Here is a 13553-nt window from a genome sequence, read left to right on the forward strand (position 1 = left end):
ACTAGAGACACCATGTTTGGCGCCCTCCGAGGGCAACATGGCGCTTCCCCCCTCCTCCTTGCGGAAAGGCGACGAAGGGGCGTATGATAAAAGTCGAGTCAGTCCTTGATCGTCCTCTCGCTCCGTGCAGAGGCTCGGGGCTGCTCTCGCAAACCCGGCTATAGCCAAACCATTGACAGCGTCAACAAACCAGCCTAAAAACTCGGAACCTGACCATGCACCCGGGCTACAATCAGATCGCATGAGGGAACAACCAGACCGGCCGAGGCATCACGAAAGGCATTAAGACCTCAGAGGAGTCAAACCACTCCTCCGAGGCCTCGGGGGCTACACGCGGCGCGTGTGCTCGCGCGCACCCACCGGAACAAAATGTAACCGAGAAAGGTCGGTCCCCTTGCAAAAAAAAGTGCGACAAAGCCTCCAAGCGAGTACGAACACTCCCTTTGAGGCTCGGGGGCTACTGTCGGGTACCATAATTAGGGGTACCCCCAACACTCCTAAACTCGGCTGGTAATTACCATCAGCACAAGCTGCAGAGAATGATGGGCGCAATTCAGGGCAAGGCTTCGTCTACTTAGGGACACGATCTCACCTCGCCCAAGCCCAGCCTCGGGTGAGAACAGTAGTCCCAGGCGAATTCACGCCTCGCCCGAGGGCCTCCTCAAGCAATGGGCGCACCCTCGACTCGCCCGAGGCCCAGCTCGGGCAGGCTTCGCAGTGAAGCAACCTTGGCCAGATCGCCTCGCCAACCGACCGTATCGCAGGAGCATTCAATGCGAGGATCGCCTGACACCTTATCCTGACGCACGTTCCTCAGTCGGCAGGGCCAAAGTGACCGCAGTGACTTCGCCCTTCCACTGACCGACCTGACAGGAAAACAGCGTCGCCTGCCCCGCTCCGACTGTTGTGCCACCCGCCAGGTTGAGGCTCACAACAGCTAAGTCCAGCCTCAGGCGCAACAGGAAGCTTCGCCTCGCCCGACCTTGGGCCTCGGCCTCAGAAGGAGGTCTCCGCCTCGCCCGACCTCAGAGCTCGGCCCCCGCCTCGGCCTCGGAAGGTGGTCTCCGCCTCGCCCGACCCTAGGGCTCAGCCCCGGCCTCAGCCTCGGAAGGTCGTCTCCGCCTCGCCCGACCCCAGGGCTCGGCCACAACCTCGGCCTCGGAGGATGGTCTCCGCCTCGCCCGACCCCAGGGCTTGGCCTCAACCTCGACCTCAGAAGGAATCGCGTCCTCACCCCACCCCGGCCTCGGCCTCAGGAGGAGTCTCCGCCTCGACCGACCTTAGGCTCGGACCGACCACGCCACAGGGGGTACATCATTGCCCTACCCCTAGCTAGCTCAGGCTACGGGGAACAAGACCGGCGTCCCATCTGGCTCGCCCCGGTAAACAAGTAATGATGGCACCCCGCGTGCGTCCATGACGATGGCGGTTCTCAAGCCCCCTACGGAAGCAAGGAGACGTCAGCAAGGTCCCGACAGCCCCAACAGATGTGCTTCTACAGGGCTCAAGCGCTCCTCCGACGGCCACGACACCGCGTGCACAGGGCTCTAGCACCTCTCCGACAGCCACGTTGGCATGTACATAGGGCTCTGGCTCCTCTCTGCCGGACACATTAGCATATAGCTACACCCCCGTTGTACACCTGGACCCTCTCCTTGCATCTATAAAAGGGAGGTCCAGGGCCCTCATACGGGAGGGTGGTCGCGCGGGAGGACAGGCCGACGAACAGGCTCGCTCTCTCTCTCCCTCGCGAACGCTTGTTACCCCTACTGCAAGCGCATCCGCCCTGGGCGCAGGATAACACGAGCCACGGTTCTCCCCCCTTGTGTTCCATCTTGCGCCAACCCATTTGGGTTGGGACACGCAGCGACAATTTTACTCGTCGGTCCAGGGACCCCCCGAGGTCGAAACGCCGACACAACCTAAGGCAGTTTCATCTCGAGAGGCAAATACTGAACTTCAAGTAAATATTGATGCATGTTGAATGAACTTGTTACTTATGGTACAGTTTGTTACTGTGACATGATCTTTTTAGATGTTAATAAGATAAGCTTAGAATAGAGCTGGTCTTAGCACATTCAGCATTTCACATAAGCTCTACGTTTTGTGAATTACATCCTACATCCACGTAGACTTCACGATAGATCCTCTCATTATTATCAGCCATGGTAAAAAAGGAAGCCCATAATACCATAAAGCAAACTTGACAGTATCACTAACTTGTGCATATCTTTTTTTATTACAGAAAGGAAGGTCCATTACTCATGCAAATGCTAAGAGCAAGAGTGAAAAGTTCCCTCCCCTCACATCAAGGTGGTGCGGTTGGTGCCTCCTTGGATGCTTCAGTACCCTTTTCCTCTGTACTCTTTTTATGCTCCTGGTGGTATATATGGAATCAGACATTTTCGAAGGTGAAGAATGGGTATGTTCTGCAGTTCCATTGATACGACAGTGTCATAAAAGCTCAAATGTTTGTAATATTTTTCTTTTGTGCTAAACATTTTCGAATCGTGCATTCTGCGGTGGGTTCAATGTGACAAATGCGAATGCTAGCAACACCAAATTTGTGCTCTATTTAATGAAAGAAGGAATGATGAAGGACAAGCTGAATATACTTGTCCCAATTGCTACGTCGAGGAGGTCAAATGTGGGCTACACAAACCTTTATCGTAGTGTGTTGTTCTTGGGGGCAAAATATTTGCCAAGAACTGTTCATAGTGATCATATAGAAGATCGGCTATTTAAACGACTTAAGCAGGACAAAAAGGACCATGCAGCTGGTGCTGGCAAAAAGTATTGATGAGGTTAGTGATACCGTGCAGCTGCTACAGGAGAAACAAGATCATGCTTCAAATGTCTATCTATCTGTTCGCCTGTTAATTTGAGATGGATTTGAGATTGAGTGTATATTCGTATGCTATTTTGCGAGGGATTCGCCCTCGCACTCTGAACAATGCTAACAGCTTAGAATTCGATATCACCACCATGCTTTGTTTTTCATACTTGGTATCTAGCCATAGACTTTGTTTGTATTGGTCTAACAAAGAAGGAAGCGATAATTACGTTCGAAAGTCTGTTTCTATGTGCCGTTGCAACGCACGGGCACCTAACTAGTATATAATTAAGAAGGAAACAAACATACCCTAAATGTGATATACCCACGATCAAATGGATCAGAAGATTTATTTACACGTTTGCATATAAAGCCTCGTTGCATAATAGTCGCTACCTAAAGGTGACTAAATTTTAGTCATTAAATTTTAGTATGTGGAAAACACCCTCACTAAAAGCTTATCCATCCTATCATCTATCTCATCTTCTACTTCAAACTTTATTATAGTGTAATCTATAGTGCAAAAACGGTATTTTCATGACCATATGCACGAGATGATAGAGACAATCTAACATCAAGTTATTTATAAATATAGGACTCCGAACGTTGCACTTTTCACTTCTAGACCACTTTGTGCGCTTTTTTCACTTATAGAATTGAGAAAGGATCTCCCTCTGATCTGATACTTGTCTAGTAATCAAAGACAAGAAAATTCAAGGGACCAATTTGCCCCTCCCTATACATCGCAAGTCGTCCTCCATTCTCTTCCTGAGCCAGCGAGTCGTCCCAAGGACGGGTCTAGGGATGTCTGTTGGAGTCAGCCCACCTCGATAAAATTTATAAATCCTTTAGAAAAAACACTGTTAAAGTTTAAGAAAATTTGTATCATGTAGCAAAGCTAACTTTGATGACCCCGATAATATTCTTGGCTAGATTCACCACTGAGTCGTCCTCCATGCTGCCTTTTTGCTGTGTAGAAGGGGGCTGCTGTGATGCCTCGTTGCGGCCGCTGGGAGCACAATTGGGCTCTCAGCTTTCTTGCTTGCTCATTGGTTCCTGGTGTTGGTACCTGCTACTGGAAGTAGAAGAAGAGGGCTGATGTGATGCCTTGATGTTGTTGGGAGCAGAAGGGGCTCCCAGCCGCCTTTCTTGCTCGCTCGTACCTGCTGCTGCTACCTTGTGGTAGCTGATGTTTCATAGTTACACTAGATATATGCCCGTGCGTTGCCACGGAAGTTAAAAAGTAATACTCCTTATGGCGCTGTTGAATTTTAAAAAAAAACTTTGACCGCTCGTCTTATTCAAAAAATAATATGTAATCATTTTTTGATTTGTTTTATCGCTTAAAATAGTCCGTGCTTGAATTAAAATTTTATATTCTTGAATAAATATTTTAAATAAGACGAGTAATCAAAGTTTTCGGAGAAAGTCAATGGTGTCATATATTTGTGAACGGAGGTAGTATAAAACATAGATACAGAACGATAAACATCACTGTAATATGCAAAATTCGTGTGACGTAACACTAATATTATATTGACAATATAAATGTGTATTATTATTATTATAAATACACCAACTCAAATAAAATGAACTGACACCGAACCAATATTATAACATCGCACAAGCAGGTGTTATTGTTTCTTTGACTCGATAATTGACATGACATATTGATCCAGCGTTTAGGTGACATGTTGGCATATCAAGACTTAATCTCAAAAGAGAATGTATACTTTTAAGAGACTGTGAGACTGAGATGAAGATAATTCCTTATATAAAATAGTAGAATACATGTCCGTTACAACGACACACAATTTATTCGATAAAATGAAACAAAAATATTAATAGACAAAATATAAACACAAGTACACAAATGGGCATGAACACACATGGATAAGTGACTTCTATAAAATGAAATTACAACCTGCATATTTCTTTGGTTCCACAGCAAGTCATTTAGTTAACAGCTCCTTTAGAGCTCAAAACAGGACCATAAACATACAATGCGAAGCAAGAATATCAATAGACTCCTGATGTTGTGCCAATATAAAGAGATCTTGCCTAAATACAATGTCATGGGGCTGTCTTACCCCCAGGTCGAGTTTATTTCTGAAGTGTTTATATGGTATTGTTATAACTGCCAGAAAAGTAATTTATGATAACTAATGCTTAAAGCAGTGAAAGAAAGAGAAAACATTGATAACAGGGCAGTAAACAACAATGCTTCTTGTTTGGTCAAATGATGAATTTACACTTACAACAGTCGACCAAAGGTGAGTATTGTAGAAGCATAAACACGCGATCTACTGCTTCAGCAAGCATCCTTTTATGGAACATCTAGCGCAGAAAGATAGCAATGGAAGATGTCAACCTTGGTGGAGGCTAGGGATAGGAAGAGAGGGAACACAATCCAATACTACGTTCGTACCTTATGCCACCGATAAGCTTTGATTTGCCAAAATTTAAACTCAGTGTAATACCCTACTCTTTGCTAGATACAATAGTTGCACCATTATCTTCTTTCTAAAGCGAAGAGATTTCATGGTGAAGGTCATATAAGGTATCCTTGGTGCGCCTTGGCCAAGCTCGGTGGGAGTTTGCAGAGCAGTCAAATCAATAAAAGTGATAGGATCCACCATAAAACAACTCCTTTCTCTGAAAACTTGCACTTTCACCAAGAAGTGTCTTCCCAATGTTTATCCGTGAAATGTCTAATGGGCACAACAACTGGAAGCATTGGAGAAACGTAGTTGTACTGCCATCCTTGTCTCTAAATTTTTCTTACATTGGCAAATGTAATCTCTAATGCCTCACCAATCAATTCCAGGAGAGTTTTTGCCTTGAAACTGGCAAAAAAGAACATTAGCTAGCTTAGTTGATGGCCACAAAATGCAAAAAAAATAGAGGTTCCTCTAGCATAAAAATAAAGGCAACAAAATGGCAAAAGAAAATAGAGGCTCCTACAACAATGGTAATTGCAATAGTTTAAAAAGGACTATTCTCATATCTCAGCACAAGAATAGAGAAAGAGAGGGAGAGAGAGAGTACCAGATGCAGTTGTACCTTAGAAGGAGAAGTGTAGGTGAAAACTGCAAGTTGTTGTAAGTTTGAAAAGGACTTAGTCTGTCAAAACGCAAGCTGTATTTGGAAGCAGTAGCAGCAACCAAACCTTCCTCGTCGGCGCCCATATAGAAGGCGAGCCCAGGTGCTCAGGTCGTGTTATCTGGTGTCGTGGTCGTATGGCACCTAGCCACTACTGGCGAATCACTTGTCTCTTTCCATCAATCGTGAGCCATTAGTGCTGGAAGAGCTCTAGGGGCAGACCAACCCACCACATTATGCAAAACAACTCTCACATGAAAACCATAGCCTAGCCTAAAACCTTCGGATTTCATCTCGTATAGAGTGTGCTCAACAAATATAGACCATCAAATCAAATCGTTAATGCCGACAGCAAGAACACCACACGACACATTTCATCGCTTATATTATATCTATATGCAAATGATATAGTTAAAAAAAGAATATATAGACGCATCAAAATATATTACCTTTTTTTATGCTGACAAGCGACCACATATGGATATTCTTAGAAAGTGTCAAGTTCTCTATTACACGCTCCAAATTAAAATTTAATCAATCACAACGAGGGAAAAGGAAGGGCAAACTAAACCAAGAATTCTCTGTTTGTACTAATACATGTCGGTCATATGTTCCTTTTCTAGGGTCCTCAGCTATATAATGCAGATTCACGTTAATAACTTAGTTGGCTATCTAGAGTTTAGTTGTGGTTGTTTGATTATATAGACGGCGGTGCGGGGGTGGAAGGGGCGCCGGGGGTGGGGGCATGGCCACGCTCCTAGATGAGGATGGCGAGCGTCATAGGGCCTGCGTGGCATGCGGCTGGATCGCTGGAGCTTGCTCGCGGATGGGTGGTTTCGGCGAATGGCTCGGTGAGGGGAACGAGGGCAGGCAGAGCATCGCGCGGGCGCCCACGACGAAGAGCGTGTCGGCCGACGAGTCCGTCTCATCGCCAGAAAGGGGAGGGCTTGTTGGGTCGAGAAGAGGGACCCAGGAGGACGGGGAGAGGAGCGGGTCGGCGGCTGGTGAATCGTCGGTGAAGTCGTCCCACCCGTCGTCGTCGGTGGAGTCGGCAGAGGGGAGGGACGAGTGCGCAGCCGAATCCTTGAGGAAGTCCTCACCGGAGAGAACCAAAACAAACGGGTGCACTGCAGAAGCTGGGCGAAGGAGAGAAGCGGCCACGACGAAGGAGAGAAGCGGCCACGACGAAGGAGACGACGGCGAGGAGGAGGAGACGACGGTTCAGGACGCGAGACATCGGGGAAGGCATAGCCTACGAGAACACAAGATCTCACCCCCGTTGCACGGCAGGGAGTTGGGAGTTGGGACTACGCATGGGATGCTGGCAGGTGGGGCATGTCGAGCGGGCAGCTTCTAGGACTATGACGTGGAGATGGGACCCGCAATGGAGACGTGTCCGTGCCCCGTGATTGGCCTGGCGTTTGAGCCTGGTGTGGATCCGAACGTGAGCGCGCGGAGGGGAGGCGGGGGCATGCCCACGGTCTACAATATCTCTACAACTATTAAGACCCAAGTGTAGACTGCCCCCGCCTCCATACGCCTGCACACCCGCAATCCAGCCACCGCCGCGATCCGCCCGCCCGTGCATGTCGCAACCGCGCGATCCGCCCGCCCGCCGCAAAACCGCCGCGATCTCGCGGCCCGCCCGTCCGCCATCCAGCCACACCGCCGCGACCGCTCCGTGCATGCCTCCACTGTCGCGATCCGCAAAACCGCCGCGATGTGACCGGCGAGATCCGCCCGCCCGCCCACCAGCCGTGACCGGCGAGATCCGCCCGCCCGCCCATCGCAAACCCCGCGCGCGACCGCTCCACAACCGCCGCTCCCGCCCACTCGGTCGCGCAATCCTCGCCTCGACAGCCCCTCGTCCTCGCCACCTCTCCCTTGTCCCCTGACTCACCACCTCGCTCTGTTAGCCGTTGCGGGTTCCGCCGCAACCCGATCCCTCCACGCGCCACACGATGCCAGCTAGCCCGCCGCACGTGCATGAGGCCACCGGCGGCGGCGCCGCGAACCTCTCCAAGAATTAGTCTATTTCTCTGTATATGTCTTTCTCTGTGCATTCTAGAAACTCTGCAGGAAGCTGGTGCACATAACTGTAGGATTAGTCTATTTCCTTATGTGGCCTTTGTTCAGCTAAAGTAAAAATTAGGCCACCAGCAAAGACAAAAATTCCTCCTCCAGTCGTAGCGTATCAACCTGACTGCATACAAATAGTTCCTTTCCTTGCTCATTTCGTTTTCAGCTCAGATGATGTGTTTGCTCCATCTCTCGCTCCGCTTATCATCATCATCAACATCATGAAAGTGACAGTGATTGGACTTGGTTTCGTGAAAGCTGAAGGTGTGGTTAACTCCATGGCTAGGCATGGAGATCGCAGGTATGTTTTGTAGTGATCATATATTTGTTGCTACCATGCTTCCTGAATGCATTGCGGAGGAGGCTGTGGTTTTGCTATTATGCATATACTTTTGCTGTGCCCATCAGGATTGTGTAGCTGCCATATGTCGCCAATTGGATTGTGTAATAGCGGATACTTGACCTTTGTAGCTGGATTTTGCTAAACGTAGGTTTACTGATGGGATTTTTCCCCATTTGTTTCTTTCTCCTCTTAAAAAAACGTGCCAAGGCAGTGCTCTGAAAAAATACCATCTCTTTTTTTCTACCAACTCTGATGAAGAACTGATAATTCCATGCTTTTGCCTCTTGACTCCAGAGAACTTCTCAAGGGCCCGCTGTATTATGCCTGTGCTATAACTCTGACAACAATAGTTTTCTGGAGGACATCTCCCATCTCAATCGCGGTGATCTGCAATTTGTGTGCCGGAGATGGTATTAACTTTCTTCTTTCTTCGATCGCAACTACAATCTGTTAGTAGCAGAAGAGGCTTCTCTCTAGCCACAATCTCTCTTTGTTTGTTCACGTGAAACCTGAACCCACAACCCAGCACACTGTTTCTTTTTAGGTGTTGCTGACATAGCTAGGAGACTGTCGCTTGTGATGCCCCCTCTCCCCCACCCCCATGCGCTCGCCCCCCCACCCACCCTCGTCCTCGCCACCTCTCCCTTGTCCCCTGACTCGCCACCTCGCTCTGCCAGCCGTTGCGGGTTCCGCCGCAACCCGATCCCTCCACGTGCCACACGATGCCAGCTAGCCCGCCGCACGCGCACAAGGCCACCGGCGGCGGCGCCGCGAACCTCTCCAAGAATCCAACCTTCGACTGCCACTATTGAGTAAGGATTGAGAGGCTTTGCATCATCAGCAGAGCGACTGGCCCGGGATGTCAGCCCAAACGCCGGTCGATCGAACGCAAGAACCATGGCACGGACAATGCAGACGAGAGGCTGCATCACACGACTCCAGGAGAAGATTGACCACTGACATGCCGAAGCCGCGTAGTAGCAGTATGGGCCAATCTAGCTTTTCCGGATAGCGTCTAAGTGCGAGGCAGTAGTGGTACTACCTGAGGACTGGTCGTTGGACGAGTCCTCATCCTCGTGGCTGCAGACCTTGTGGTGCAGCCTCACACCGTTGATCTCGTAGAAGCTGTTGTCGGGGTCGGCGAGGGCCTTTGGATCGAGGGGCTCGTCCTGGTCGATGTCGGCCACGCTCTGGCACCGCCGCCGTCGGGACTGACATTTGAGCGTTGTCTGGAACGGATCCTGCGTTTGCCCCTTGGGTTTAATAACGTGTCATGTTGGGGTTCGTGATGAGTGGGGAAAGTGCAGCCTTTTCAGGGCCATCAGCTTCAATTTTGCTGTTTAGATAAATGGTCGGATAGAGGAAAATAGAATAGAAATGTAAGGGTCCCTGAGTACCTGCAGTTCAAGGAACAACTTGTGGAAGAAGGGTATGAATTCTTATATTCACCAATGAAGATGATCCTTTTGGTACTATTACAGGAGCAGCAACAATAATAATCAATGGCACCTAAACATTTTCTTATCCTCTAGGCTCATGTATTTCATGTTTACTAATCATTCCTATTTTAGCTTTAAGGTTAAGGGTGGGAGAACTTACCATCAGAGAGTTCTAGAGATACTTGACCAATTGGAAAAAGTATGTATGCTCCTAACTTTTCTATTTGAGCATATTTATATATTGGGCTGCTTGTTGGAACTAATTTTTTGCGCTCCGAACTTCTGAAAAATCTTTTGCATACCCGTTTGATGATTATGTTCTGATTAAGAGATGGTGTCTAAGCACCAAAAATGAAAGCACCCCGACTCCAACAACTGAAAATTGGTATCAAGGTCTTTCTGTTTGATCCTATTCACTGAGAATATGATGTACCCATTCACATTTTTTGCTTTCCCATATATTTTTCTAGCTTTCAATAGGATCCGTGTGAACTCAATCCACTATCATTTCTGCTTAAGTTGTCTCCCTAAAATGAAAGAAGTATAGACATTGACTTAGGAAGCATGAAGAGGTAAAAAGAAAATTAAACAAATCCTCACTGTAGCACACATTCACGCCAAAGACCTTAAACTGCTTCATGTTTAAGCCCATTTCCCAGTGTGTGAATGGTGTTGTTGATCCTAAAATAAAATTGTTGGTTTTTCGTGCTGTTTTTCTTCACAAATTCTGGATAGTAGGTATGATTCATTTATATCACTGTAATCTCTACAACTATTAAGAGCACAGTGTAGACTGCCCCCGCCCTCAGCAGCCCACGCCGCGAAACCTGCGCACAGTAAGGGAGGAGGTATGGCCAATGGCTACACCACAGCAGCGGCGGCGGCAGCCGACAGCTCCACAACAGCAACAGCAGAATGGTCGTATTGATCTCAGGGATCTCAAGGCTCAGATGTTGAAGCGGCTTGGTCTGGATCACTCGCGGAGATATTTGGCTACTTATCGGAGAGGCTCAGCAGGCAAGACTTTGAAAAGCTGTGCTTGCAGACCCTGGGGCAGGAGAACCTCCAGCTGCACAACCGGCTAATCCGTGCAATTCTCTACAATGCCTACCAGGGAAAGTGCCCGCCTCCTCCATTGGATGCAGGCATAGGATTGTGGAATTTATTTTTTTCATCTGGAATTTGAGTATGCCAAAGGAGAAGATGCTTTTCAAAACCTCTAAGTTAGTTGCTAGCTTTTGATTACATATATTTCCACAACCTTTTACACTGTGATTAGCAGCTCTTTTTACCTAAATATTCACTACACCTTTTTGTCCACTCTCAAGTGTTTCCCCTCTTAATTAATTGCTACATGTTGGGTGTATAGTGTATACACAGCCACACAGGTTTAATTGAGCATACACAGGCCTCCTAAAATGGTCCTCTTTTGGGATGTTGCTGGTTGCACAAAGAGTTAACAGGAAAAGGAATGGATGTTTGCAAGAAGGTAATAGTGAAGAAGCTAGGAAGTAGAGCGACCGACATAAACTGCAAATTCATATATTTTCATTTTTAATCATTTTCTTGATTTCAGTTTACAGTAGAGGTTTTAAACAGAGAAAAAAAATATATCACAGCATAAGGATGCCTATAACCCAAGTTGGTCCGTAGCCCGGTTGTATGTCGGTAGCGACTCTAAAGCCTTGTCGTATTGTAGTATAATTTAATTTGTATCAGTTTAGTTCTAGAAGATAATATATTGGGTGTTTGTTTTATTTTAGACCATTGGATGGGTCATGCCATCGATGGGATAACAGCTGCTAAGTTGTTTTTGTTTGTCTTGTTCTAGAAATGTTGACTAAGTTGGCAAGAAGGGAGAAGGCAACCAACATCAAGCCAGATCATGATATTGATGTCTATATGAAGGTGAGGCTGTTACAGGTAACAAGAGCATTCTGTGCTTCAAAAAATCTATCTATGCGAGTATAAAACAGGAAGGATCGGGACTTAATGTGGACAGTCATATATATCACCTCCTACCTTTTTTTTGCAACTTGGTAACAATTATTTATTTAACTATAAACTTATATAGGCCTCAGCTATGGGTGAGCAACAATCCAATATTGTTACAGACTACACATTGAAGTTATAGTCTGCTAGCTGGGGATCTAGCTGTAAGATAACAAATATGACTTCTGTTATCACTAAATTGGGATCTCATGTCTGCTGCTTCCTTATATATACCTGCAGGTATTAGACTTGGAGGTATGTGCTAATACGCTGGTAGGGAAGGAGATGATGAGGGGTATTTCTGGTGGTCAACGAAAGCATGTCACAATAGGTACCAGTAATGATCAAAATACAAACCCATGACATCTATCCAGATTCTCATATGACTTATCTATCTAGCTAACAGTCTTCTTCATTCTCAACTGGGATTACTATGGGCTTTGCTGGTCATTTAGCCGCTGGTCTTGGTTGCTTTAGGTCTATTTTATTGTGAAAATTTTCAAATTGTCTCTTTATCAACAAGAGACATTGTCATCAGGATGCTAAAACCACAAATTGTATATACCATATATTATACTTGTCAAATCAGTTGCTAAAGTTGTTTTCTAAACTTATGGAAGCAATTTCATTAATATGGACAGACCTCTTTACTGTCTGAAGATCCTATATATGGTGGCTATGAAGGTAATATTACACGAAACATTCTTTGTCGCACAATGCAGGGAAGAGTTAATGTGATGAAAAATAGCAGCAGCAAAAGAAAGTGAAGGGAAAACAAAACATCGATCTCTACTTAGTTTTGTGTGAGACACAATTCACGGTTAGCAGGACATTCAAGCAACTAGAGTTTGCCGCTATTTGTGACTAGAGTTGGACTTGTGACTCCATGAAAAGCCCGAACTTCGAGTACGTAGACAATGGGGGTTGCTCGATGCTGGTTTCGTTGCAGCGATGGACGGATGAACATCTGCATACATCAAAGGACAGAGACGTTGAAGGTCTGCTGAGATTCAGATTTCCATTTTAAGTATGTTTTTGTTAATTTTCTTGTTGATTCAGTCGCGTGTGGCCTGTTTTCTTTTGCAGAAAATAAGTGGGAGAAAAATGGCTCTGCCTTAATGGAAATTGACAGCATCTGTGAAGTTGACAGCAACTTCGAGGATCCACAGTTGTGTGTCGCTCTGGCTTCTGACATCTACATGCATCTACGAGAAGCTGAGGTAACACATTCTTTCCTAAACCCTGGTGCCAAAATGGTTTCCCTCAAGCACTGAACATAAGAAATCTTGGCTTGACTGCAAAATATCTACATTGATGCCACTAAATAAGCTAGGTTGTAGTGTACTTACAACTTACTTTAAGCGTGTTTGGTCATTTTATAACTGCAGCTTACCAGTGTGGGATCACTTCCTGATTGTGTTTTTTTTTTTGAAAAAAAGAACATTTTCTGATTTTTTATGTGAAGTTTCATTGTTGGTGCATTAATGAAGCTCGATTTGATCAAATTCTTTTCGAAGGAAAATTGAGCTACACTTCATCTGTACATACGTTGGAGCATCTTAGCAAGCTCTGCTTCTTCCTTGTTTGTCACTAATAGTGTGCTTTGCTTTCTAGCAGACGAAGAAAAGACCATCGACTGATTTCATGGAGATGATTCAAAAGGATGTCAACCCTAGCATGAGGGCAATTTTGATAGACTGGCTCGTGAAAGTAAGCTTTTCCTGCTAAGCATAAGAAAAGCCTAGAGAATAATCTTGTCAACTTA

General features: G+C 46.3%; 1 long non-coding RNA gene across 1 annotated transcript; it reads left to right on the top strand.

Annotated features, from left to right (window-relative positions):
* Positions 1–8347: 8347 nt before the first annotated feature.
* On the top strand, positions 8348–8925 carry LOC109940830 (uncharacterized). Its single transcript, XR_002263523.1, has 3 exons — positions 8348–8501; positions 8652–8767; positions 8902–8925. It is a non-coding gene; the product is annotated as an uncharacterized lncRNA (long non-coding RNA).
* The last annotated feature ends 4628 nt before the right edge of the window (positions 8926–13553 follow it).

The sequence above is a fragment of the Zea mays genome, chromosome 7 (genome assembly GCF_902167145.1).
Source record: "Zea mays cultivar B73 chromosome 7, Zm-B73-REFERENCE-NAM-5.0, whole genome shotgun sequence".
Classification (NCBI taxonomy): Eukaryota; Viridiplantae; Streptophyta; class Magnoliopsida; order Poales; family Poaceae; genus Zea; species Zea mays.